The 23,693-nt window shown below is 38.5% G+C and overlaps 1 protein-coding gene across 1 annotated transcript in view; it reads left to right on the top strand.

The window, feature by feature from the left end:
• The window catches only part of LOC5575881 (irregular chiasm C-roughest protein), a 520,731-nt gene that overhangs the window by 75,335 nt on the left and 421,703 nt on the right, over nt 1-23,693 (top strand).

The following is a 23,693-nucleotide window of genomic DNA, read 5'->3' as shown; positions in this document are numbered from 1 at the left end:
TACAAGAAAATTTCTTCTGTTGATTCAACCAGAGTTGTAGTATTTTTGACTAGAAACATTCTTGATTTGAGAAGTTTAGCATCATACTTTTGACCACACTGTGTTGTACGGTGGGTGTCACGGATTGAAATACAATGCTTTGTAGTGGATGCTACTATGGACATAGTCAAATTTACTGCACTGCTCAGTGATTTTCACCAGATTATAGTAAACTTAACAGATGTTTGTAGTCGGTTGAAAATCATTGGTACAGTTCTTAATTCTACCATGTATTTGGTAGATTATACAACAATACTATGTATGTATACAACAATAGTATACGGTAAGAATTTGTCCAGATTTTTCCTAAAGCTGATGAGATGAATAATTGTAAGTTCGATCAATCGTTCGAAAATGCAGTTTGCCGAAAATGGAGTTTTCTCAGAATCCATGCAAGATACCACTCTTTGGAAGTAGGGCGTATTAGAGCCGCATTCGGATGCGAATCGAATGCACCACTTCCAACCTCGCATAGATTTTAAAAAAATCCAACAACGGTGCGAAACCGTTTCTAACTTTAACCGCAAGCGCCGATAATAGTAATACAATTTTCCTCACCAAGGCTGACGATACATTGACGGCATATTTGCAGAGTCTTGTTCCCTAGAGATCAGAAATGTTGAACATTATTACAACATATCTCATATGTTTGATAAATAAAAAAAAACTATTTACTTGACTTGGCTAAAACAAATACACTTCCAATGATTCGAAGCAATTTTCAACAGACAAACAAAATAGATTGAAGTATTTTCTTTTCACGAATCATCATAAATTATGATAACGTTGGTTCGGCAACTTTCGCGAATTGGACCAGCAAAAATTAATATTTGACAGTTCATTAATCGTTTGTAGGGGAAATTATTTTTGAACTGTCAAATTTAAGTGTGAATTATTTTTAATAGCCCAATTGAGACAGACCCTTAGCAGTGTACGCTACGGTCACGAAGTACGGTTGCCTTGACGAAGTGCAATGAGAACACAAACAAAAACAAAGCAAATTGTATTGCACCGCGGGATTGTAGAAAATCAAAACTAAAAATTCTCAATCGTTTTTTGTGGTTACGTAAATCATTCACTACTAGGAGATGCACTGTACGAAACACTAAACCGCGATATATAACACAGCGGAAACAGGTAAATTTAACATGTATAAAATAAATTATTGCTCCAAGCGAAAAAGCTAGATGCGAACAATGTTTACGTCATAACGTCAACGTCAACGTATAGTTTGTATATGACTTGATTACATCCTTTACTTGAAATTTATTTATAATATGTCCTTATAGTTTGAGTTGTCTTCTTGCTTTGAATTCCATACAATTAAATTTAATAACTCATAAGAAGATTTTGGAACTTGAAAATATTTTGTATGAACTATATAGGGGGAGCAGGTCCAAATCGGACCCTGTTATAATTCGGACCATCAGACAGTTCTCAATACTGACGCTTCTGTAAAGATTGTGTGTACCATAATCCGGGATAACATTGATCGGTATGACCCTTCTCGTAATAAGTTAGAATCATCATTTATTGATGGAACATTTTCAAAACATGAATGGTGCCTCTCTTTCTTACATTCATGAGCTAAAAAGAATTGAAGTTTTTGCGAAAATTGCGTTTAGTTCATGCGTAAACTTGTCAACTTTTTGAATCGATGATTTTTATTATTATGGATGGCACTACCGAAGATTCATGTCTCACATAAGTTCTGAATATGGTATAACCAAGGAAAATGCGGTTGTTACTAAAATTGGCATCGCCGAAAACGATTCTGTTTTCAGAAGCCATGATATAAGTAAGTAACGACCTTTTCAATATTACCGAACGTTGTTTTTATGGGTGATCAATGTTACCCCATATTAGCAAAATCCAAAATTCATTTTGAACATTAATTCAAACATGCTCAAAGCTTTAAAAAACCAAAATACAATGTGAAGGCACGAGTGGTGGAGTTGGAAAAAATTAGGATATATCCAAAAAAAACTGATCAATGTTACCCCGGATTACGGTACCGTTTTTCTTTCCAGTCTGGCTAGGATCTAACGCAATACATTTGACGCCTTTTCGTTTGATTTTTATATTAGTTTGATGTATTGAAGTGCTCTAGTTTCACTCATTTCACTGATTTTATTGCATTAGCCACAGAACCGACACTGCCAATCGACGTTTTGGCTAGTTGATACACGAAATAGTTGAAAACAGCGTTCAAATGGCTTCGAAATTGATGAAATGTCATTAAATTGCTAAAACATGCATTACTTGTACCAATAGTTGCGGTAAAGTGTTCCTATAGCGGAGGATCGCATAACAAATCAACTAATACCGCAACACTGATGCAAATTTTGAAGTTTTTGCTTCCCTATGCTTAAACGATGTCAATTACCCTATGACTAAAATGATCCTCCCAAAATTTGAAGTGATTCCGAAGAAATTTGGTTGTGCACACGCTATTTGAAGTTTATATGGAACTATGGAAAAGACAAACCTTTTGTGTTCAGTCCTCTAACTGCTCGTCATAATAATCTATGGAAAAGTGAACACTCATCTCATGTGGAAACTTCCAAGCTACAAGCTTGCCCAAGACCACATTTTGATTGGACGTAAGAATAATTTGTTATTCTTGATTCCATAGCCTAAATCATGCTAAGATGATCAATCAATTACTTTCAGAGCAACACTGCTTTTTTGCTGTAGATCATAGTAGCCTGGATTACTTTGATCTATTCTTCCCGCCAGGGGCACCACTGTTGCCTGCCGAATAGGCCTCTGCACTACTTGATTTTGTATGGGATTTTGACTTTCATTGGCCTTGTTGTTTGCAAATTTCACGAAAGAGTGAAAGGGATGGGTACATTTTTGTGCAGAGCCCTATAGTTGGTGAAGCTTACTGAAGGCAAACCAACTTTATGATGGTGAATAGCATTTTTCCTGATGTCCAATCAAAATGTGGTTTTCAACTTTGTAGCTGGAAAAATTTAACATGAGAGGAGTTTGTTCAGTTTACCATAAAATATTATGACGAAGAGATAGAGGCCTGAACACAAAAGGTTGGCGTTTTCCTTAGAAATATCCATATAAACTTCAAATGGCGTGTGGACAGTCAAATTTCTACCTAATCAATTCAAACTTTGGGAGGCTGCTTTTACCACAATTAAGGTGAAGATGAAACGAAACGAAACCAACCAGCTAGTGTAGAATCGATTAAGTTTTCAGCTTAAACGGATGTTTGGTTCTCCAGATTCGTGCTCTTGAAAATTTTAGGTCTAAGCATAGGGGAGCCAAAATTTCAAAATTTGCATCACTTTAAGGAACATATACCGCAACTAAGGGAACTATTGGTATACAGTGGAGGTATTATTTTTCACTGACATGCCGTTGGTTACTGCGATGGAATCATTTTTCTCACTAAGTCAATGGTCGTTACTTTCCGTTACAACATTAATATGTACATTATTTGCGCTAAAATGTTTCAAAAAAATGCTACGTCTAGATGTAGAAATACCGATCCGAGATATTCGGCACAGTTGAAGCAAGGCCAGTCGGCCGAAGCACAAATGTTCATGCGTCTGGCAACACTGTTTAAGAAGAATTAATTAAAAATCAAAATCATAAAATTTGAGCAGAATAGAAAAAATAATGAATAATGAATAAAAATTGATTGTCTTAAACGAACTTTTGCCCCACCGGTGGGGCAAGAGTTCGAATCTAGTGTGGGCAAAAGTTCGCTGGCTAAAACACAAAATATTGAAACTTTTATGACAAACATACTTCATACCAGCCGAAAACTAAAGTTTGCCGAAAAATACATACCGTCGGACGGGGTTACTTTTGATTCCAGGGGCTACTTTGGACACTCACCTTTTGTATTTATTAGCTGCGTAAATATTAATCTGAGCAATTTTATGTCTTCAGCACTTTTATTAACCAATATATGCTCTACCACTAGGCATGAATTTTTCTTGGAACAACATCAACAATAACAGGATGAACAAGAAAACATTTCAGAAAAGCTCAAATAAATATTCACAAGGTATAAAACATTGGCTATACAAACATTGTTTAAATTTTATCCATGTCGTGGAAACTTATTGGGAGCATCACAAAACTATCAAATTGTCATGTTTCATCAAAATCTTGTGATTTGTTTTGCTTAAAATTGTTGTTTTATTAAAATAATTGATCATAGGTCTTATTTTTGCGACTTCTATTATATTATAATGTATTGGTTTGTGTATTTTACAACATGAAAAAAAAAAAAAATAAATGTTTGCTAAAGTGAACAGACATAAAACACACATATTTCAATACGTACCAATGCCAAATTCACAACATAATCCCTAAAAAACTATTTTTCGTCATGTTTTACATGAATTTGTAGTACAGAACAGTTGCATCTTTCTAATGCTTAAATTAAACTATTCTTAAGCCAGCTCTAAACTGCTAAGAAGCTAAAAGCATATTACAAAAGCAAACTTACTTCTTTACGATCTTGCAAAACTTTACTTCATAGATTGCGTTTTTATTGAAAATTACATACTGGTAGTAAATTAGTTACCGGTATTAATGTGATCCTTCTACATATCGTTCATATAACAGTAAGAATAGAAAAAAAAGTGTTTTTGTACATGACTCATTTATCATCGCAGTACCTAGTAGTTACGTCGTTCGTTTATGTCAACTTGAAAATCGAGTATTCGTAACTGATAGTTCCATTTAAGAGGAAGTTGAAAATTTAAGTTTCATACTTCAAACTGAGAATAGTGAATGGCATGTTTCGTTGAAATTTGTTATATATGTGTAATTGATTCTAGCTTTGCGATTTTCTACATTAAGTTTATCAATAAACAACGTTCAATAACATCACAGCGGACGACAATCTATTGAATCAGTTTGAAAGTTATAAGGAAAAATCATTTCATTAGCAAATTGTGAAAATGTCCAAAGTAGCCCCTTTTTTGTCTTTAGGGACACACTTTTTTTGCTATTCAAGTATTTTTGTTATTTCTAGATGGATTTGCCTCATATTTTGCAAATTTGGTACGTACATATACAACTTAAATATAGGCAAAAATTATCAATTTCTATCCATAATTTTAAGAGTTACAAATCCTCAAAGTTAAAGAATGTGGAAATAATGTCAAAAGAAGCTCCATTTGACGGTACTAAATTTTTATGAAAAAAATTGCTCAAACAGGGTTAATTGTAATGTACTCAAAAATAGCAGTTTTTCGCAAAATTAAGTGGAAATGTAAAATTTTGGTGACTTTTTTCGCACGATCAGGCAAGTTTCGCAAAATTTGAAGATAATATGTGGATTTTAGGTAATTTGCAAATTGTTCCGTGAGTTTATACATTAGTCGAACTTTTGCCCCACTGATTCGAACTCTTGCCCCACTTTAGACCAAAAATAGTTTCCAAGCATTTATGCAAAAAATAGTACCGTAATCCGGGGTAACATTGATCATTTTTTTTAGCTTTTCTTGAATTTTTCATTTCACAATACAAATGTTACAAGTTTCATATCTTTAAAACAAGTACTGGCACCCACCGCTCCTAACTATGTACTTTATTTTGTTTTTCGAAAGATTTAAACATGTTTAAATACATGTTTTAAGTGATTTTTTGATTCAGCTGGTATGGGGTAACATTGATCACCCAAGTAAACAACGTTCGCTAATATTGGAAATGTCGTTACTTACATAAATCAGGGCCCCTGAAGCCGAATATGAAGACCAAACTCTTGCAAGTCATTTACTTTTTGAGTTATTTCAAAATCAAAAACACCTTGAACCGCGGAATACGCCTCAGGAAATTCCGCATTCGTAATAGTAATTAGTTAATGTTGCCTAATTGAATAAACTTATGAAAGATTTGACAACGGAATCGTTTTCGGCGATGCCATTTTTAGTAACACCCGCATCTTCCTTGATCACATCGTCTGCAGAACTCATGTGAGACATGAATTTTCGGTAGTGTCAGAGAAAATGATAGAAATCATTGTTTCAAAAAGTTGACAAATTTGCGCATGAACTAAACGCAATTTTGGCAAAAACCTCAATTATCATTAGCTTATGAATATACGAAAAAGAGGCACCATTCATGGTTCGAAAATGTTTCATCAATAAATCTTTATTTGAACGTTTCACAAGATGAGTCATCCCGATCAATGTTACCCCGCTGATCAATGTTACCCCGGATTACGGTACCGTAAATTCGGGTGAAATTGATCAGTAGGGTGAATTTGAACACAATGTCACACGATTTTTATCTCAGTAAAAGAGCACAAATGTTAATGCAACACAGAGCAAATGAACGTTGTTTGCCTCAAATATTGTGTTGTGAAGTTTTTTTTGTCTAAAAGACCGTTTATTTCTATGAAAATAATATAAAATTCCATAATCGTGTTCGGTGTGGTATTGACATACATCTATAAACTTCTAGTTTTAAACAAGGATTTGGACATGGTGTCAACATTAAAGTTTCTGAGGATGCTTGACATATATCCTTGAAACAGATTTTATCATTAAAATACGTACCAATTTGCTTAATTCATTCAAATTATTGAATTTTTGAAAGACATTTGGAAATTCCTTAGGAAATTGCCTACATTTAGGCGTTTTCTGCGGTGGTTTCAATTTTTGATCGTTCGTTTTTTCCATAAATATTGCATTGTTAGAATTTAGCAAGCTTATTTGGATTCAGGGAGCCCAAATTGAGTATGTATAGTTATTTTCAAACCTAACAATAGTGGTTTTGACCAATGATCAATTTTACCCCGAAATGGGATCCCCTGATTTTTTATTTTAGAGATGATTTTTAGCACTAAAATCACATCAGTAAGGAAATTTCGGTACATGAGCCAATGAGGCTCACCCTCGTACTTGTTTTCCTGCATTCAGTTGTTAAGCATTGTCATTATTATGGGAAACAGACCAATAAAACCTTAAAAAATGATCAATTTCACCCGAAATTACGGTATACCTTAAAGAATTCTTATGATAGGCCTAGAAACGCCCTTACATAAAATATTTAAAAAAAATTATCTGTATTTAGTTCCATTCAACGAAAATTTGACCAAAAATTACAAATTTCTAGTCGAAAAACAACAAATAGCTATAGCTCTTCCAAATCTCAATAGATTTTCATAAAATTTGGAATGAAACCCTCTAGCATTTGAACCACTATAAAATGTATAAGTTTTGTTTTGAATTGAGTAACCTGGCTACTCATAAATGTTGACAGCTCTAGGCTAAGTTACGTACGAGGCAACATGCAACACAATAGCCAGTGCAATAGCTTAGTAACCAAAATTGGCAATCGTTAATAAGGCGGCATCCACAAATTATGAAACGCTCTAGGGGGAGGGGGAGTAGGCTCAGGCGTTACGGCCCATAGAAAAAAAAAATTTTTTTTTCTTACAAAAAGCGTTATGAAAGGGGGTCAATAATTTTCAACTTAAGCGTTACATAATAAATGGACGATGCCTAAGATATGCTGGGAAGTTCTCTAAAATACAACGACAAAGTATTTTTTTAAGATATTGCATTTGTTACCAGTGCTGCTTGGGAAGCTATTGTCAAATGAGTAATTTTTCGTAGATCTTTCGCGTTTATTGGTAACGATACAGTACCTTGGTGATCAATTAACTTTCCTCTTCTTTCAGCCGTCGTCGCTCCAGACATACTGGAAATATTAGTATTTCGACCAACGTTGCTGAACGCTACCGGTACCCCCACTATGCTGCGTCGCTTAGTCACCAACTGTTTGTAACGATATAACATGTTTAGAGTGTCTCGTTAAAAAAGGGCGGGTTTTGAATCTCGTCACTCTATCACTTGCTGAATTTGCTGTATTAATGATTATCAAGCATGCCTACATTAGAATTGAAAACAATTTGAACCATTTCTGATAAGTTGGTTGGTTGGTTTGACTTTATTAACGAGATTTTTAGCCCTGAGCTAGTTCATCTCGGGACCAACGGCTTTACTTCCCTTCCGAAGGAAGTCGTCATTATAACTTTTTACGTCATAAGTGACTATGTCGGGGATTCGATCGCCATTTCTGATAAGTTATCATTTCCTAGGTATTTCGTTCTACTGAGTTATATATTGTTCACAATCGCTCGCTTTTGCATGGCTGTTTAATTGCCCAGATGAGATATACGAAGATAGCTTGGGCGAGATAAACAGTCAAGCACCTTCATTGTCCTGAGCTTAACAGCTGATGGTGTTGTTACCATCGGTTTTTAAATTGCCGAAATCTATGAACGACTAGTAAAAGTTCGTGGTATATATCTACAAAGGTAGGTAGCTGAACCATACAAACGAACAAATAGCACAACTGCTTCCTTCCATTGCATTGATAGTTCTGAACAGCAAGATTCAACATCCTTCCCGCCGCCGACGACGACGCGTAGATCAGGTTAATAAGAGCAAAACGAAAACGGTAGAATCGGAATGCCGAGAAAATGTAAATTGCCTCGGGTTATTATACACCCTGCAACCGTTCGTAGCTCTGGCGTCGTTCCACGATAGGAAAGAATAACGGAACGGCGAATTTTCCGTTTTTTGATTTCATTTTTATTGCCCTCCAGCACTCCATCCGTTTGTTCGTCGTATGGTTCTTCTTCTCGTTTCCGTCTTATGGAGGGTAAACTTCAATCGGAAAACTCCCAAAGACCAAGACCCAGAACAGCACCCAAGATGAGACAGATGCATGCGCGGTGTTCCCCCCGACCGGTATTATCAGGAAAAAAAAAATTCCACAAATCTGAACTTATCAGTTGTTTTAATGAAATTTGAATAAAATCGATAAGTGTTAGTTCGAATTCACAAACTAAAAAATAACAGAGATATTTGAACAGTTTTAATAGTTATTTGTAACATCTGGGTGAAGTTTTGAATCACAATCTTTTGATTTTTTGTACTTATGCCATCAAAAGGTCGTAACATCAAAATCTACGCCCTACTTTTTTCCAATTTCGCCCAGACATGCAGCTTAGCCGTAGAAAATGGCTGATGAGCTCAGTCCTGGTGGAGATTTTTTTCTGATAACGGTCTGAGGAACGCCGTGACATGTATAGTGCAAAGAAGAGCAACCTCCTCCTGGTGCTCCTTCCTTCGTTTTTTTTTCTGATGGTTCAATTTTCCGAGCCATAAATGACAGTTATGTTCGAAGACAGTGGAGAACTCAAGAAAAGTCAACATTCCAGACTGATTCGGAGGGTCGTCCGGGGTGAAGGATAAGTAGAAACGGAACCGGCAGCACAGTGGCATCCTGTGACTTTCCATTCCCTTGTTAGCATTTTTATGTGATGATTTTACATCGTTTTGCTCTTCGCTTCCCACTCTCGCTCTCTCTGATGCAGTCAAATTTTTAGGAAGCGAACTCGTTCTGTTGTCGGCAACCCCTCCCGACGGCATCATATGGAAAGTCAGCTGGATGGAAACCATAAATTAATGTTAAGAAAATAGAGCTTTCCTGCTTGAGTTGAACAACATCGTGTGGTGTGCATTGTGGACTTTTGATGACTGTGAATGGCTTAATAAAAGTTGATCTTTTTCTTCTCGAGTTAGAGATGTAGCAAAGGTTGTTGATTCTGAGAACAGAAATAATATGTTTTTTTTTCTCGTTCATAAATTATGATCGTCTTTGCCGATGTCATTATGGTTCTGTACTAATAACGTAGAATTTCGAAATGGTATTTAATGTTGATGATTATAAGGGCAAATCCTTTTAGAAGTACTTGTTTTAATTAATTATGAATCGTGGTTTACGGCTAACCAGCCGAGTGGAAGTTTAACAACTACCGAAGAACTAAACAAAACATATACTTTGCAAATGCATTAAATGGACAAATTGATGTTAAGTTTGCGAAAAAGTTACGCGTCTTCTCGGTGAGAATTGAACTCACGACTCCCTTTTCTCTAGATAGGGCGCGTTACCCCTACGACACGAGAGGACTCATGAACACAGAAGTTAACCTGTATTCGATTTCAGCTCAATAATCACGTGGTCCTCTTTTGCAAAGTGCACCTCTTTTGGAAGAATTAGACGCCCATCCAAACACAACGATGCCTGGATCCGGAGAAGACGATTTTCAAGATACCTACCTGCAAATCATACGGCAGAATCAAACGAGGGCGGAGCAAAACGCCTGGCTGATGGAAATGATGGAACGTTTTGGCAATCAAGAAAACGTTCCCAATCGATCCACGGGCGCCCGGAGCTCATCATCGAATCTTTAGCATCCAACATCCGGGAATTTGTCTACGAAACAACGGGCTGGTTTTCGACCGGTGGTACTGGACGTACGAAGACCTTTTACTCAAAGACGGTGCGAAGTTGACCGATGCGGCAAAAGTGCGGTTGCTGTTGAGAAGCCTCAGCGTGACGGAGCACAACAAGTACGTCAACTTCCTGCACCCAAAGCACAATCGTGAGACGGTGAAGAAGCTGAAAGAGCTGTTCAGTTGTTCCAAATCTCCCTGTGTAGCAAGTGGTACCAGTTCTTCCAGCTCACGAAGAACGACGCGACAATTTTCTAACGTACGCTGGGACAGTCAACCAATGCTGTGAAGATTTCGAGCTCAACAATGTCACGGCAGATAAGTTCAAAAGCCAGATTTTCACTTGTGGGCTCCGATCGTCGAAGAACGCAGACATACGAACGAGACTGCTATCCAAGCTTGAGGCCAACGCGGCGGAATAATGCACTCTGAAATCACTCATCACGGAGTGCCAACGTTTGCAAAACCTCAAGCACGACACAGCCATGGTGGAACACAAGAGATCCATTAGTACAATCTGTGCAGTCAAGCAGAAGCTTCCGCCGATGACATCCGGTTCCAAAGGAAAGAAGAAGACGAAGTCAGATGGTCCAAGAACGCCCTGCTGGCAGTGTGGCGGAATGCATTACGTCCGCGACGGAACCTACACGAAGCACGTTTATCAGGTCTGTAAGCAAACCGGCCACACAGAAGGGTATTGTGGCAGCTACACTTCGAAGGTGGCTCTCAAGAAGAATATGAGCGACAATTTCTCCATCAACCAGGTCAGTTGCACTTCAAGAAGGAAGTTCCTAACGGTGGATCTCAACGGGGCCCAAGTCACTCTGCAGTTGGACACCGCGTCCGGCATCATCGTTTCCAAGAAGCAGTGGAAGAAGAATCTGGGCTCGCCAACGCTGACTCCCACAACACGGACTGCCCGAACTGCGTCGGGTGACACTCTTCATCTATTTGGTGAGCTCCGATACCCAATTAAGTTCGGAGGAGTCACCAAAATCGCAACTTTCTACATGACCAACAACGGCTCCGATCGTCGTAGTGAAGAAGCCAGGAGGAAAAGTACGAATCTCTGCTGATTAAAACCGGACTAAATGCTGCTCTGGAGCCAAACCACTACCCAATACCGGTTCCTGAAGACATCATTGTCAAGATGCCACCGTCCAAAAATGTAACAACTAACAAACAACAAGGTACTGCAGTCGGATTTGCTGCTGACGCACTACGATCCTACATTGGACATAATCGTTGCTGCCGACGCCTCGCAGTCCGGAATCGGTGCCTGCCTTCTACACAGGTTCCCCGATGGCTCGGTCAACGCCGTCGCACACGCTTCACGCTCACTCACCCCCCGCGGAGGCAAATTACGGACAGATCGAGAAGGAAGGTCTTGCGCTGGTGTTTGCCGTAACGAAATTTCATCGCAAGCTGCTTGGACGCAAGTTCATACTCCAGACGGATCATCAGCAGATATTTGGACAGAAGGGAATTCCGGTTCATATGGCCAACCAACTTCAACGTTGGCCCCTGACGCTTTTGTGCTACAACTTCGACATCGAGTACGTTTCCACTACCCAGTTTGGATACCCCGGCGTTCTGTACCGCCTCATCGACAGTTAGGTTCAACCGGAGGAGGATTGCATCATCGCCTCGATTCAACTGGAAGAGGACATCGAGATTCCATTCCAGGAAGCCATCAGTTCGCAGCCAGTAACATTCAAGTCGGTGCGCGACGCTACCCTCCAGTGTCCAATTCTCCAACAAGTTATCCAGTACAACCAGCGTGGATGGCCTTGCAAATTCAATGACATCGTTGACCCTGAAGTTCGCCCGTTCTTCGCTCATCGAGACGCACGGGAATGGAACGGATGAAAACTATTGCACGTAGCCACGTGTACTGGCCGACGATCGATGACAACATTTCTGATTTTGTCAAGATATATGAAAGCTGTGCCACACATTCCAAGACACCGTTTAAGGTTCCACTACAGTCGTGACCGCTCGCTTAATCAACATTTCCGAACATCACCTTACCACCCGCAGTCCAATGGCCAGGTGGAAAGGTTTGTGGACACCTTCGAGAGGTCGTTGCGCAAATTCAACGCAAATTCCCAGTTGTGTTCTGAACGGCAGGACGACTCCATCACAACTAATGCTAGGTCGCAACATGAAGACGGTTTTTAATCTCCTCCATCACGACCAACCCAAGCCAATGGTCCTCAACCAACGCCAGGACGAACAGTTCAACCGAAAGCATGGCCCAACTCCTCGTGACTTCCGAAAAGGCGACATGGTCTACGCCAAGGTCTACCGCAGCAACACCAAGTGCCAGTGGTCTACGGGCGTAATCATCGTGGTCATCGATAAAGTCAACCACAACGTGCTACTTGACGATTGAAATGGACGGAAGAAGCTCATCAGATCATACAGCAACCAGCTCAAGCATCGTTCCAGTGAAGCAACAACCGGACCATCGAATTCAACACCACTGGGTATCCTGGTGGATATGTTTGGACTCCAATCTCCAAGATCAACTGTACAGCACGCCGCTCAACAAGGTCAAGCCGAGCCGGAATCACTTCCTATTCCCATCCAACCATGAACCGAAGTGCAAGTGTGCCAGCAGTTCCCAACCGGGAAGTCCAAGCGGATTCCAGTAAACTCGAAGATGTTCCCGAACGCGGTCGCATCCAGACCAATCAACCAGAGCCGAGGCATGAGAAATAAGACCAACCATCAGCAGATCTCGTTCCAGACTCACCATCAATACTACCACAGAGAGTGATACGGATGCCATCCAGATTTGAGCCGTATATGTTCTGGAAATAATAAGGGAGAAATGTTAGCAACTAATAAAGCAGTCGATAGTTAACATCAGGCGCTAGGATCGCGTTACCAGTTGTGTACCTTAGCAACCTGCTTATTTATAAGTCATCAACAACTGTGAAAAAACTTAAGTTTATACCCAAACATCCTAGAATAAAGATTAATTAGAAGTACAACAGAATTTTGTTCTAAACGCTACATCCCAATGTTGAACTCCGTATCCGCATATGGGCGATGATGCGGTCGCCAGAAGACGTTTCGTAGAGTAAGGTGGGGCAAAAGTTTGACCTTAGTGGTATAATCAAAGTTTCCAGGAAAACAATAGCAGATTAAACAAAACAAATACCATACAGTGAACCTTCAACATATTGGCTATAAATTTGCTGAACAAACTTGTGTCAAAATATTTACTCATTTTTAGTTATAACAGTTTCAAAATTGATTGTCTTATTCGAACTTTTGCCCCACCGGTGGGGCAAGAGTTCGAATCTAGTGTGGGGCAAAAGTTCGCTGGCTAAAACACAAAATATTGATACTTTTATGACAGGCATACTTCATACCAGCCGTAAACTTAAGTTTAACGAAAAATACACACTAAATTTTCATCAAAAAATTGCCCAAAACCGAGTTAATTGTAATATACTCAAAAATAGCAGTTTTTCGCAAAACTAAGTGGAAATGTAAAATTTTGGTGACAATTTTCACACGATCAGACAAATTTAACTAAATATGAAGATAGTATGTGGGTTTTAGGCAATTTGCAAATTTATCCTTGATTTTATACATGGGTCGAACTTTTGCCCCGCTGATTCGAACTTTTGCCCCGCTATGGGCCAAAAATTGATTCCAACTAATTATGGAAAAACTAATACACGTCAAAGCATCCTTATGATAGACCTAGAAACGCCCTTACATAAAATATTGAAAAATATTTTAACTTCATTTTGTTCCATGCATCGAAAGTTTGACCAAATATTACAATATTTACGTCGAAAAACAGCAAATAGTCATAACTTTTCCAAATCTCAATCGATTTTTATGATATTTGGAGTGAAAGCTTCTTACTTGAATAGCATTCGAACCATCATGACATTTATAAGATTTGTTTTGAATTGAGCTAGAAATCTTTAAAAGAAACTCTTACCCCACTCGAACTTTTGCCCCACTTTACTCTACTGTTTTTTTTTGTGTTCCGAGGAATAATCCTAGCTACTGTGAAATATGCCTTCTCTGCTTTCTCACAGACGCAGTCGGGGTAGTTGTTACAGGTCAACTGATCGATGACCATCAAGCCTAGATGATAATGCGTAGCTTCCGTCGGTGTCCTCGAACCGCTGAACCACTACAAGGTTCCTGACTAGCACTACCTTTGTTTTATTATGAGCTTTCTATAGTTAGTCTCCAACCATCCCAGATTTGATGATGTCTATCGATTCTACTGTCAGCATCTGCATATCTTCTGCAGGCTCACCAATCATCGTAAGGACATCGTCATCTCCACTCGGCAGTTCCAGTGTTAACACTTAAACGTACATCATGTTCCACTGCGTTGGGACCGAATATAGATCTCTGTAGTACGCGCACCGTGACTCTGGTTGAGATTTGTCACAGATTAGTATCTTATACCAGTACTCGGTTCTGAGGGTAGTTTTGCAGAACTTAACACTGTTATTGGTAACCCACATTCTATATAAGCTTAGGGACGCTTTCTTGGTGCACGCGTTGCTATGAAGCAATTTCCCGGTTTAAGTTGGGCCTAGATAGCAAAAGCGGTAAGCGCGCAGCTGTTCAGCAAGATGAAGCTGAGGGTTGTGCGTTCAAATTCCACCGGTCAAGGATCTTTTCTTAGAGGAAATGTTCTCAACTTCCCTAGGCATAGAGTATCTTTGTACCTGCCACACGATATACACAGTTATTAGCTGAGCCGTACCATTCCACGATGACAACTGCGGGCGATAGCACGGTAATAGCGGCGATACAGATCATGGGTAAGTTCCCCATACAAGAAGTGGTTTCTGTAATCGCGAAAGTCAACTGCTACGCTCCTCCTCGGACGCTCAACGAATTCATACAGATGTAAGAGGATTTAACCTATGAGCTTGTTGGTCGAAAGTCAGCACTAATTATAGTAGACTACAATATATGGGCCGTGGAGTAAGGTAATACGGTAACCAATGCAAGAGGTTAGAAAATGTGCAATGAAGGTACCGTTATCATGTTTAGGAAAAGCGGACGAGAATCGATCATCGATTTTCCATCGCAGGCGGGCATCACGAGCTGAAAGGTTAGTTAGGAGTATGCCCATAGCGATTGCCGGCGAAACTTATTTTTTTTCTTTTTTTTTATTAGACTGGTACGTGCTTCGCTGGGTGGTTCGAAATCAAGTGTACGGATTGCAGACGAGGTGTCAACCTCGTTCGTGACGTTAGACGGGTTGAAGCAGGGAGACTCACTTTCGAATTTACTGTTCAACATTGCACTCGAGGGAGCTATTAGGAGATCGATCTGGCACTATTATCACAAGGTCGCACATGCTCCTTGACTTTGTGGACGATATAGACCTAATTGGAAGAGGCCTTCGTGCCTCTGAAGAGGGAGACAGCGAGGATAAGCCTGACCATTAATTCTACCAAAACGAAGTACATGGTTGCAGGTAGAGATAGAGTCAGGCTTGGTGGTGTAGGTGCTAATGTAGTGTTTGATGGGGATGTGTTTGAGGTTGTTGAAGAATTTGTTTACCTTGGGACACTTGTGACATGTGACAACGACGTTTCCTGCGAAGTGAAAAGACGTGTTGCGGCTGCGAATAGGGCCTTCTACGGACTACGTAACCAGCTTAGGTCCCGCAGCTTGAAAATGGAAACAAAATTCGCCCTGTATAAAACATTGATTCTTCCGGTGGTCTCTACGGGCACGAAGCGTGGACGTTGAAAGAGTCAGACCGGAAAGCTTGTAACCTGCTCCTATAGCTTGTGTTGAGCCACTGATGGTGCTCAAAGCCTCACCAACCAACACAGGAGTTTTGGTTAAAGATTTACCATGTCGAATCATCACACTCTCACAACACCAACAACAGAACAACTCATCAGATTGATCGTTGCCAATTGTCGATCAATCGCGCCGCATGCCTCGAATGTATGCTCCGCTGGGCGCAGGCTGCTTTACTATCAGATTAATTTTCATCCGACATCACCCAATTGATACACGGTGTCTTTTTCATGTAACTTTATAACAAAAAAATCGGCATGTCTCAAATTTGGACCAATGAAAGACAAGACCTTCCTCTTTCATTTGCTGCTAAAATGAAAATAATCCATCGGGGGGTCTAGTGCAATTATTTTTTTTTGAAATTTTGTTGTTTGTAATATCATTTCAAATACACCGTAAATCAATAAATGTTGGTGAGGTGAACTGTTGAAACGGATTTGGATGAAAATGTTGCAAAAATCTAGTGTCAATATCTTGTAGATTATATTCTAGACAGCTCTAGACCCAAAAATTTACAAGCCGAGGCCGAAATTAAAATTTTCAAGATGCCTCTTTTTTGCTTTCATCCATTGTTGAAATTTGCATTCCTTTTAAAACAACCTGTTTTCAATTTTTATTTGTAACTCAAGAGCAATATTCATATTTCTGACTTGGTTTAGGAACAAGCGATCGAAAGACAAAAGGTCGAAAGGACAATAAGTCGAAAGACAAAAGGAAGACAAGACAAATGGTCGAAAATGCAAAAGGTCAAAAGGACCAAAGGTTTAAAGTGATTTGCATTATGGGAAATTAAATCATTTTTGAAAGAAGATTTTTGACCTTTTATCCCCTCTTTATTCCTGTTCGATCTTTTGCCCTTTCGACCTTATGTCATAGATTTTAGCAAATTGACAAGTTCACATTTGTGCCAACAAACAGAATTGCTGACAAATATTCTCAGATTAGCCAGTCTAGGGCTGAAAATCTCTTAAATAAAGATAAGAATATATATATAACAATGCTGACGAATATACACTTGCTTGTTAAATTGATGGTAGAAAAAGTGCAAATGAATTCATATAAACATCGATAGGTTTCATTCATAACAAATTTACATGTGAAAGATTGATCGTGTGATCGTAATATTTTGCTTAGAGATCTCAATAAGTGCTGTAATGTTCAGTTTTAACACAATTTTATTAGAGTTGTACGGAATTCTATAGTAATTTATAAAACAAATACATTCAACCTGCTTTGAAAATGTTACTCAGTAACTTTACGATTTTGTTAGCTTAATAACGAAATCATACGAAGCATTAACAAAAATATCAGGTGAATCATATAAGTCTCCGATTACACCAAAAAAGGAGCCAAAAATGGTGATCCTTAGTGCATACAGACTTGTTTGCTATTTATATCCAGCAGATCTCAAGTACTATGTTTCGTATAGCTTTGTTCAAAACTTCTAAAAGCGCCAGCTCGAACGACTTTTGATGCTAATTTTCCATCAAAAGACGTTCGAGTTGGCGCTATTATTGAATTAAACTGGGTCACTGGGATTCAAAATCATGAAGTTTGAGCCGTCGAATGCCTAGTTTTGGTGCTGAAACTTAGTGGTCCCATATTACGGGTTTTTCGGTGGTCATTTCGGTACCCAAATGGACCAGAATAACCATCAATTCATTCTTTTGGCAAAATACATTCAAACATAATAAATCGTTATGAGTTGGACACAAGTCATTTGGTTTTTTGGCATCAATCCGAGTAATTTCATCGAATTGTCCAGATTGGGTACCTTCCGGGTCTTCAGGAACCGGTTCTGCATGGACCATACTGGATCGAGGTTTTCAAGGGATGTGCACCGGTAATTGGTTCCTTAGTAATTTTATGACAAAATATCCATCAACCAAATAGTACCGATGTCAATTACATACACAAAACTGCGATAGAAACTTACTTTTCGGATGTTCCGGGTTTCCGGAACCGGGTATATGATTTGAGAAAATGATTTGAGAATCAAAATGATTTGAGAATCTCTATTTACAGTCCACGTAAATACCTATTCAACAATATGAGGACGGTTCAGATTACTTGTTTAGTTACAAAACTACAGGTTGTCAAAGTAAGGGTATCTAAAGGGACTTTTTTTTTCAGATGTAGCAGGTTCCCGGTGGCCACAGTGACGCAATTCCGGATCTCCGGGAGGGTTTCTGAAACTAGACGTGTGTGCCCTTCATTAAAGCCCAACAGAACTAAATTCGGTTAACACACTGATTTTTTCGAGCTCGAAAACGACTCTAAACGACAATTTGTAACTTTTATTTTATGGAAGCTCCCTAAGGGGCCATTCAAAACATTTTTCTGCAAAAATAAATGTTCCCTCAAAAAAATACCTAATTGTCAGAAAACATCAAATTTTTAGGTTATTTTAATAAAAAAAAACAATGATTTGAATTTTGAAATGGCTCGAAAACGACCCAAGGTCCTTACTAAGGTTAAGTTATATCACAAACTCCTTAAAAAAAATGAAAAAAAAAAAAAATAATGTTCTAGACCCCCCGACCGATTATTTTCGTTTTGGTCGCAAATGAAAGAGGAAAACCATGGCTTTCTTGTGTCAAAATTTCAGACATGCCGAATTTTTTGTTTTGAAATTGCTCTACGAAACACACCGTGGATACCATCCAATAATCACCCCAATACACAGCTAAAAAAATGTTGTAAAATTAAGTTTATTTTGATGCACATATTTGGAGCATCAAAATAAACCTAAATTTCAACGACCAATCCATTATTTTTCAATCGAATACACTTTAAATTTACACGATCATGTAATATTCAACCAGTTTTGGTTGAAAATTGAATGAATATTTATTTAAGTTTACATGATGCTGTAAAAATACACGAATTTGATTTATTTTTACAGTAGACTTCAGTTTACATCACATTGAAAATTAAATATTTTTTTCTGTGTAGTTTTGATCCACATCATTATCATCACCACCATAAAAAAATCCACCGGTATCAGAAACCCTAACAGCAGACACTCATTCTCTGATAAGATCGATTATGATCTCCCGTTGACGATCAGGCCGATCGTGTTTGAGTACCTAAACTCACCCATCACTTCTTAGCGCATACAATCGATACCAATAAAACCATTGCACAGGTTGCTCAGAGCCATCAGTTATCGGTTGAACACCAAGCAGACCATTTGTGTGCCAGAAAAAGAAGTGTAGTCAGATTCCCAGTGTCTCCCAGTTAATTTATTGGTCTGACCGATTGTGAGTTGTGTGGTGCAAATTTGTATACCCCCTTTGAACAAGTGTTTCATTGTTTCCCCCAGAACGAAGCATGTGATTATCATGATGGCTAAAACTGCTATTTCGATGCATCGGCGGGAGTAGAAGTTTCAAATGAGATCGGTAAGAGACTGAATTTTTGAACACGATTCCGATATTGATTATTAGTGGAATATTAATGTTCACTTGAACGCCTCAATAGGCCTTTCTTTAATCCAACAAGCACGGTGGTGTTTCGTTTAAGTGGTGATGTCGTGGTGGTGCAACGCTAATGGCGTGCGAAGCAGCGGGGCTGGCCAGCATGGCGCTGGTAGTCTTTCCCCCCGACTGTCCGGACAGGATTCCCTTGAAGAGCCGCCGTGGGATACACTTCCACACACCCACCACACTCAACAGAACATTAGGCTAAGCGCAACTCTAGGATAAGTTCATCAATAAATGTAAGTACACCCTAATTGATCATTCCATTTTTTATATGTAAAGCTGTAATTTCTTTATTGGTTTGGGATGGCTTGCTTAAGTCAGCGTTGTGGTTCCGCTTTTGATCGAACCAGATTGCTGCTAAGGGTCAAGTGTTAGGGTCGGGGGACCAATGCTCGTTACCTTTCTATTTTACTATTTTTTGTCTCCAAGTCTCATGCGCCCTCTGCGGAGTGGTGACAAGCTCTCGGTGTTTTTGAGCGTAAAGTGCTGCGGACAGTACTCGGAGGGATACTCGATAATGGTGTGTTGCGCAGACGCATGAATCACGAGTTGTATCAATATGCGAATATTATCAAGCGTGTAAAATACGGCAGACTTCAGTGGGCTGGTCACTTAGTGCGAATGTCGGAAGAAAGAATTGCGAAAATTATATTCAGCAGGGAACCAGGTAGATGTCAGCGGCTTCGGGGAAGACCACGAGTACGCTGGCTGTACGCAGTAGAAGAGGACCTGGCGACCCTAAACGTTCGGGGCAACTGGAGAAGTTTCACTGTAGCCATCAAGGTATCAAGGTAAGTAAAATATGAATTTTGTACTTCATTTTATAGACATATTTTTGATTTTTTTGGCTTCAGACCACGACTGCTTCAAGTAGTATCTTTATCGATTGGGATATGCGTTTTCACCATGTTGGCCTGAGTGTAGGGAGATTGAAGAAACTCCTGAACATGATGTCTTCTACTGCCCGAGGTTGAACATAGTATGGAACGCGGTGACGATTCCTTTCCGTGAGTGCTTCAGCGTAGTAGGAGTGGTAACGGAATGATAAGCGTTCCCGGTCTTTGGAATGTGATGACCAACATGGTGGTACAAATAATGTCAGTGCTTGACGTCGGGTCGTAGAGGCGCCGATGAACAGGAAGCCAACCTCCAAATGGAATCGTCGGACCGACCTCGGCACTCGACAAGTCAGTTTGTTGAAGAGAAAACGTAAAGGAGTTCATCCGGCGCGATCGGAGTAGGCTAGACCGAGTAGAACAAACGCAACGTTGTATCGGCAATAGGTCTCCGAGGCGACTGAAAACCGGAAGTCACCCTCCAACCGGAATGGCATAACCGACCCTGGCAGAAGCCCGAAAAAAAAAACAAAAGTACGCACCTGGGAGGGAGAAACCAATACAAAATTTCTCTACGTCACAGTGAGCCGAGATTTTGCTGTCACGAACTGTCACTGTGAGCCCGGATCTTAAACAATGCACTTTGGTCCAGGAATCAGTTTTACGCGGAAAGATGCATTTTTAGCTTTAGAATGAAACATTAGACAAAAACGGTCTTCTACAAAGTTGCTTGTATTAGTTGAGCCCATTGTTTGGTTTTATTGAAAATTAGGGTGGACCACATTTTCATAGAAATTGTGTAACTAACTTTCTTATTTGTAGAAATTATATTATACATGCTTCAGCAAAATTGTAGACCATTCAATTTCAAGCAACTTTGCCAAAAAAAGTTTTTTTTATCTCTTAATTTGACCGATTTAGAGCTTTTTTCCTACGGTGACATAGGGTGGTCCGAACAAAACTGGTTTTCTGGCTCTAGAGTTTTCAATTCAAATTTCTCATCAAAGTAGTCTGTGAAACACTTTTAGAACTTTGAAAAATGCGTAATTTGGTGAGTGAAGAAACTCGCTATCTTCTTCCGTTTAGGAGTTATTGTTGTCTTTCTCTCAAAAACATGCCTACTTTGATTGTGAATATCTCTGATTGGCGCAAACTTAAAAAATATTATTTGACGGCGTTCAAAAGACAAAATAAAATTAAATATTATATAAAAAATCACAGATGTGTTATTTTTGTAACTTTTATAAAACGTCTTGAAATTCAAATATTTTTTATCACAAAAACTTCAATAACTTTTGAACTAAAATAGATATCAGCAATCTTTTTGCATGAAAATTTGCGTTTTGTTAAGTTCTAAAAGTCGTTCATAGACGACTTTGACGAGAAAATAATATTAAAAAACAAGAGTTTAAAAACTTATTTTTGTTGGACCACCCTGCGATGATTAGGAAAAAATGCTCTAGATTGGTCAAATTTTGAGCTACAAAAAAACTTTTTTTGGCAAAGTTCTATTCTATTCTATTCTAAGCGCTTGTACAGCCAATATTGATAAGCATCCTGGAAATACAGGAAATTATTCCAGTATGTTCTTGTCAATATTAATATTCGCAGCATATCGTCAATATGTTACAAATATTAAACTGGCTAGGCCCACTGTGCAGACTTGGGTTTGAAGATAATCAAAAAATTTACGGCGATCAGATTATTCACGTATGAATAACGTGATAGACGAAAGTTTTTCAATTTTATGAGAGAAGAAACGGGGACAACCGTACCAACCGTTTCATGTAAGGGGAGGTGAGTGAAAAGTTGATCAAAATTTCAAGTTCTCCCGCTTTGCCTAAGAGCATATACCAGTATTTTTACAAATAAAAAAGTTGATTATATGATATGTGTGATATTGTGGACCACCCTAGTTTCAAATGACACAGTATGTAAGCTTACATTTCGAGAAACAATTTTGTAGAAGATCATTTTTGTCTAAAATTTCATTTTCATGCTCAAAATGCAAAATAATAAAAAAATACAGTCGACTCTCCACAACTCGATATTCTATAACTCGATATACTCTATAACTCGATGGATTTTTCGGTCCCTTCAAATTCCCATACATCGTGCTCTCCATAAGTCGATATTTCTATAACTCGATATCTCCACTAGTCGATGTCACGTGAGAGGTAAATTTCTCTCCATAACTCGATATCTATTTTAAAATCTTTCTTATTTTGGGAAACTTGATCCAATTCATGCTTGGAGGTGAATAAATGCTTGCAAGTTGTAATAAAAGTTGAAAAACATGAAAAAATAAACCAAATTTTGTCAGTAAAAATAACGTGATTTTTCGAGCATTTCTTAAAAAGTTTTCAAATAATAGTTTGTAAAATATTATCAACAAAATAATATTGTTTTCTTACAGAAGTTATCATATATGTATTAGAAATACAAAAATTCGTTCCTTCGATTTTGTGATTTTTCGTGTCGATATATTCCATAACTCGATAATTCTATAAGTCGATGGTCCCTTGAATATCGAGTTATGGAGAGTCGACTGTACATAGTATGAAAATCTTCAAAATAGTTTTAAAGCCCTATCTTTCTTTTTTCAGATTTCTCGTCAAAGCGGTCTATGAACGACTTTTAGAACTTAACAAAACGCAAATTTTCATGCAAAAAGATTGCTGATATCTATTTTAGTTCAAAAGTTATTAAAGTTTTTCTGCTTAAAATCCTTTGTTTTTCAAGGAATTTTATTAGAGTTACAAAAATAGCACATCACAATCGGTTGAAATATAACAAAATTATGTTTATTTCACTGAAGGTCATTTTTTATAACTTGAAAATTCAGCTTCATGGCGCTTGCGCCACCTTTAAATGTTAATATTTTGGCTCAGATTTTGAGGTTTCTCTTTTTGTGTGATTTGAATTCAATAGAGCACACGAATTTTTGGTTTTGAGAACTTTTGAAAAATAAGCCGCACCCTAATGCACATTGAAAAGAAACGTCACGAGAGCACCATTAATTCTTATTTAATGTAACGTTTTGGAATGAGGCAGGTACGTACTATCCAGGTTGTTGAACTAGCTAAGCATTTTCATGCGGTTATTGTTATTAGAACTTGAAATATACTTTCAAAAACCAAACTAAGACGCATTTTTCAAATAGTCGGCCCTCGATCTCGCAATAATTATCGAACATGGAATTTAATTTCTGCATTCAAAATTGCGTTCTT

Source organism: Aedes aegypti, chromosome 1 (assembly GCF_002204515.2).
Source record: "Aedes aegypti strain LVP_AGWG chromosome 1, AaegL5.0 Primary Assembly, whole genome shotgun sequence".
Taxonomy (NCBI): domain Eukaryota; kingdom Metazoa; phylum Arthropoda; class Insecta; order Diptera; family Culicidae; genus Aedes; species Aedes aegypti.
The sequence above is the reverse complement of the archived record's forward strand: the minus strand, read 5'-3'. Positions and strand labels throughout refer to the sequence as shown.